This window comes from Lissotriton helveticus, chromosome 2_1 (genome assembly GCF_964261635.1).
Source record: "Lissotriton helveticus chromosome 2_1, aLisHel1.1, whole genome shotgun sequence".
NCBI classification, from domain to species: domain Eukaryota; kingdom Metazoa; phylum Chordata; class Amphibia; order Caudata; family Salamandridae; genus Lissotriton; species Lissotriton helveticus.
The window spans coordinates 1,786,459,285-1,786,465,284 of NC_136059.1; positions in this window are offsets into that span (position 1 = coordinate 1,786,459,285).

Here is a 6,000-nt window from a genome sequence, read left to right on the forward strand (position 1 = left end):
AGTACATTAATGATAATAATAACAACACTAATAGGAATAATATAAACTCTTATTATTTTCATCTGCATCAATTGCATTCTTGTTGATACTTCCAGTAAAGTATTTACACCGTGCCATTACACTGAGAGGGTTTCATAACACATACTACAGGGGGAAGTCCACAAAGTGAGTTTAGGCTCAGTGACATGAATATGGCTCAGTGGGTCTGGAACGCGCTGCAGAAATCTGTGACTATTAAATGATGTTGCAGTGTTACTACTGAATAATTATCTAGGTAAACATGCTATGTTTGTTGTCTTATGTCACGCTGCATTGTACAATTTAGCTGTTGCTTGTGTTAATGTGTCATTTGTGTATATTGCGAGGTCCTACGCTAGTATCAACATATTTTGATTTGCACTGCAGTGTTTTGTTTTTTTGTCTATGTTACTTTGTATTATGTTCTATTCTGGTCCAGTAATGTGTTGTATCAGTTTGTCTCCTGATATTACGTTGCATAATGTGGGAGTTGGATAGTGCTTCCACTGGAAAAGCTCTGCCTCAGGCTGCTGAGACTAAAACTGACTTCATTTTTCACTCATCTGCCTGAGTTTGTAATTTTGAAACTCGGAGACAATGCTTGAGATCTGATCATTGCCCTCTTCTCCTCCTGATAGTTGATGGAGCAAGGATTTGCACATAAGCAACTTGCTCAGATATAATCCTCTCATTTAACCTCGTAATAAATTACTAATAACGTTTGTAGTACTAATTTTACACAACATTTTACATTTACTAGAAAAGGGGGAAGCTTGCCATGTGTTTTACTAACAAGTAACCCGAGTGTAACTAAAGATGGCTGCTAATGCGGGAAAATGAACTGCGCATGCATCAACTGCATGATGTCTTAACGCTTGGAGGGAGAGCTTTGCTTCTGCGCAATGACATTTAAAATGGCGGCTTAAGAACTCACATGCTAAATATCTGCTCTGCTGAAACTAAACCGCGTTATATACTAAGTGCCAATGCGTAAATAGTATTTTTAATAAAATGGGATGAGAGTAGAGCTTGGTGGTATACAGTGAAATCATTTTATTTGAATCTTTTTGACTTCTCTGTTAGTTAGTATTTGGACCTTAAAGAAAGCTAAGGGCTGACACCCATCTGCATGCGTGGTAGAGGCAACTCCGGAGTCATGAGCTCAAGTCTTGGAACCCAATCAAGGACACCTTTTCCACATGTCCTGGGAACCAGCTGAACATCCAGAAGACTCAATGGACAACTACAGTACAAACTGTATACATTGTTGATAATGCATTATGAACATCGGTGGAAAATAAAGCTTGGGAGAAACAAATTAATAAGCAGGAACATAAGACAAAGTTCTTAAGAATAGTATTACTCTTAGCATGGTGTGATGATCATCCCCTCGGCTTGTCCAATCAGAATTAGGAGTTTCATAAGGTTGAAATATTTAGGGGTGGTTCATGCCATTAAGAAGGTATAATTGGGGTAGTTAGTTACATTTAAAAAGCAGTCGCTGCCAGAATGCTGAGAGATAGAGATGCTGTCCGATTGCTGATCGAAATACCATAAAGAAGCAGACTTAGAATTTTCAAGCAATTAAAATTAGAAAGAAGATCGCAGAACAATCCAGGAGGTAATAGAATTAGAAAGAAGAATCAAGGAGGAAATTAGAAACAGAGAGGGGTAGGACGCAGGCATCGAAACCAAAAAAGGCTACCTGTCCTGAACCTGTCATCTGAATTATTCTAAGGGGCCCACAACTCTTGGCCAGAGGGGTCTGATCTTGCACCATCCTAGGTAAATATAAATCTGTATATTGTGTCAATGTGCATTTTCTCTCTATCCTCTCTTCCTGAGGTACTTGTCATTGAAATTTTATAGATTAAATCTCTTCAGAATGATGGAGTTAACACTATAATTTGTCTTTGATTCTGCTGGTAAAATTCAGATAAGATTTTAAAACTTATCAGAGTCTGTGGTTATTTAATGAACCAAACAGGTAACTGTTTAATTGTCATAAATACCAAATAAAATCAACTAAAATAGATCAATTTTGGTAAAGAAAGGGCTGAGTATTAAAAAAGGCTGGAGACTGAGAGGCAAACCGACATATAGAATCAGCCCTATCAACCAGATATTGAGTGAGTGTTGTTTATGGGCCCGAACGAATATTTAGTGAATATTGCCCGCAGGTTTGTGTCCCGCTGGATCAGTTTGCTTGTAGCAGAGGTATGGTTTTTATTGATTAGTTTGGTGATTTTTGGTTATAGATTTATGTATTACAAACCTGTTTGTATATTGTTTTTGTTGTTTAGAAATTCCCGGGAAGTGTGTAGCGGGTGATGAATGGAAATCACACTTCAGTGCGGTTACTCGTCGGTTTTAGAAACTGAGTTGCAAAAAAGTGAGTGTGATTGTTAGCAACGAGTTGGCTCGTGAAATTTTGGTGTTATATCACCTAAAAAGGGTAACACTGGAAAAGTAGAAGATTCTTCTGAGCTTATGTGAAGAGTAAACTGAAAGGTGTTTACTTGCAGTGCATGAAGAGTAAGCTGAAGGTTTTACTCAGAGTAAAAGAATGTAACCATTGTGTTAGACCTGGCATCTTTGGCGTGGTTTCCCCCTATCTTTTTGCCTCTACCTCCTGTAGTTTTGATGCTGTGCTGGATCTCGTTTTTGGTAGTTTAGATGCTTTGGGCACTTTGCCACTACTGTTCAGTGTCAAAGTGCAAGTGCTCCCTGTGTACATTTTTATTATGATTGGTTATCCATGATTGGCATATTTGTGTCACCAAGAAGTCCCTAGTAAAGTGCACTAAGTGTGCCAGGGCTGGTGGTAACAAATGCTACTAGTGGGCATGCAGCACTGATTGTGACACCCACATGAGTAGCTCTGAAATGGTGTCTCAGGCCTGCCACTGCAGTGCCTTTGTGCAGTCTGTGAACTGCCATGTCCTCCTGGTCAGTGTCCCCACTGACCAGGCATAACCCTTCCCTTCTGTACACATTGGTCACCCCTATGGAAGGCCCAAAGTACCCCCTTGGGCAGGGTGCAGTGTATGTGAAAGGTAGAGCATGTACTTGTGCAGGTGACATGCTCTGGTAGTGAATTACAGACATTTTCGTTTTTCACTATTGTAAGGCTACCTTGCCCATAGGCTATCATGGGGAATGCTGGTTACATTGGCTACCAGCATATCTTCCCATAGGAGCAAGGTAGGTCATAAAGGTCAGGTATCCCTGAACTCGGAATTTAATAACACATCTTTTAGGAAAGATGTATTTTAAATCCTGTGTTTAAGAAAGTTGCTGTTCTCTTGTCTGCCCTTTCTGTGTGCCTTGGCCTATATGTGAATTGACTGTCTGGTTTGTGAGGAGCAGGGGCTGGGTGGCTCCCAGAGTCTGAGTGGGCCATCCCTGGGCTGAATAGCTCTATCTAAATCTAGAGTTGTGGGAGGGGATAGCACCTGGGCCTGAATAGGGCTGTGCCTGCCTTCCATAATGCTGGCTCCACATCCTGCTGGGCGGCTGACGACCCTGCCCCTCTCCCTGAAAGGAAAGGAGAGGCCAGGAAAACAAAGTGCTCAAGGAACAGAACTGGTTAAGTCCGGGCTCAGAGCCCTCCTGCACAAAGGGATCAAAGACTTCTAGGGGTATAAGTACAGGACCCCTGACTACAGAAGATTAGATCATCCTAGAATCAAGAAGGAACCTCTGCCAAGAAGAAAGCTGAAACTGCCGAAGGAAGACTGTCCTGCTGTTGCTCTGCTGGACTGACCTGCTGTTGCTTTGCTGCTGCTGAAGAGGGGAAGGACTTTGCTTTGTGCTGTGTCCCCTTGCTTGAAGGAATCTCCAAGGGCCTTAGAAGAGCTGGCTCCCTGCTAAGAAGTCTCAGGAACAAAAGGACTTCAGCCCCAGCTTCCATAAACTCTGCTGAGAGAGTTCTGTCCTTCCTGGAGTGCGTGGCCCATGTGTGGTGCCTCTGGAAGTTGTACCTTTTTTAGGAAGCAGGAAACCAAGCTTTTAAAGACTTTCTACAAGTTTTATCGCATTGCTCGCTTGCGGAGCGCATCCCCGTCAGTGCGAGGAAATTCCTGCCGCTTTGAAGGCTGAAATCGTTGCAGCACCTGTTGCCGCTGCCAGAGTCATCGCATCCTTCATTTGCGGAATGCACAAGTCCGGTGCGGGAAGAATACCATTGCAGCAAGTGTCGTCGCAGAGCATGTCGTCGCTGGGTGAGATCGTCGCACCGCTTGCTTGCGGACCGCATAACGTCGCTGCGAACATCGTCGCAGAGCCATTGCATCGAGGAGCTGCGAGAGGAAGATCGCCACTGGACCGCGCATCGTCGCCCCGGAGATCATCACAACCTCAAAGATCATCCCATCATGCCTTTGCTAGCTTTTTCCTACGGAAACTCCATACAAGGTATCGCCTCCCTCCCCATACAGACCGGAGTCACCGCAACACGCTCGCTATATCCAGCGGGGTTGTCGCATCGCCTCCCCAGGGTCTCAGGAGTGACGCATCGCTTGTTTTCCACCGCACCAGCTTCTGTTTTGGAACTTTGTCACATCTAAAGGTACTGTTGGGTAAACGTGATGCAACTGTGAACTTTTCACTCAACTGTGGAATATTTTATCGCAACCTTAAGAGCTCTTTTGCAACCATATTCTTGAACTGTGCGTGTTGAATTTTTGTCATTTTGGTCTTGTTTAGTTTAGATTAAATACCTTTATTTTTCTAAACTGTTGTGGAGTCAGTTTGTCGTGTTTTCACTGTGTTACTGTGAGTGTTGGTACAAATACTTTACACATTGCCTTCGATAAGCCTTGACGGCTCGTGCCAAGCTACCCAGAGGGTGAGCAGAGGTTATCTAAGAGTCTTTCCTCCTTACCCTGACTAGAATCAAGGGTCCCTATTTGGACAGTGGTACCTACCTCTGCCAACTATAGACCCCCAGTTCTAACTGGCAGGATAGCAAATGTTTTTATGTTGTTATTAATGAAAATTTTGGTGAAAGATTAAAAGAGAATATGTTTACGTATTACCTTGTAAAGGGAGGGTCAGCTGCCGGAGTTGCACTAATGTCACAAAGTGCCACGCTGTCATTGGTTGAGTCAGTGGGTATGTGTGACATGACAGGGAGTTGTAAAGGAGGGGTCAGTTGTCACGCTGACCTCATCAGGTGCCGTGCTGGGATTTGTCGAAACAGCAGGGGTGTGATTTACAGAGGATTGTAAAGGAGGGGTCAGTAGTGAGGAGTGAATACTGATGTCACACTTAAGTCATAATAGTACTGGATAAAATAATTTTGTAAAATTAAACCTGATTGGATAAATGAATAAAATCAGCAATAGGATAGGAGAAACAAGATGTAAACAAAGCACAAATTATTTGACAAATTAAAGTGAAATTTGTATGTGGAGGCACGATCCAACCTTAATAGGGAATCACCCTGATAGAAGATATTTGGGTTTTGCTAGACAAGAATACATGAGAAGAATAACTTATAAAATGTACGGAGAGAAAAGAACAATGTCATTTATGCAGAAAATCAAGAATGATTGCAAAAAGGATAAACCTATTAAGACTAGAGAAGTAGTTCTTATCCCACCAGCTAAACCTCCTGCCTCATTTATGATGATGGAAAAAGGATATCATACCTGTGTATGGTTAGAAAATTGGATTGAATATACAGAAGAGGATGGAATATTAGCTTTCCCAAAGAAGGGTGCATTCTGTGGTAGAATCCTTCAGAATTTAAGGAATAGAATGAATGAATTAGAGCCCAAACCTAGGTTGACCCAGTATGAAGCATTAGAAGAATGGGAAATGGAGGCATTTGATCGAGACAGATCTAGAAGTACTAGGCGTCATAGAGGATTCTATCCTAAAATGTTGCATATAAAACGTGGAGATCAGATGAAACAATGGAGACAGGCAATGGTTTCAGAAGGACTGTATCCCGTATTAATGTCAGATGAGCAGTCT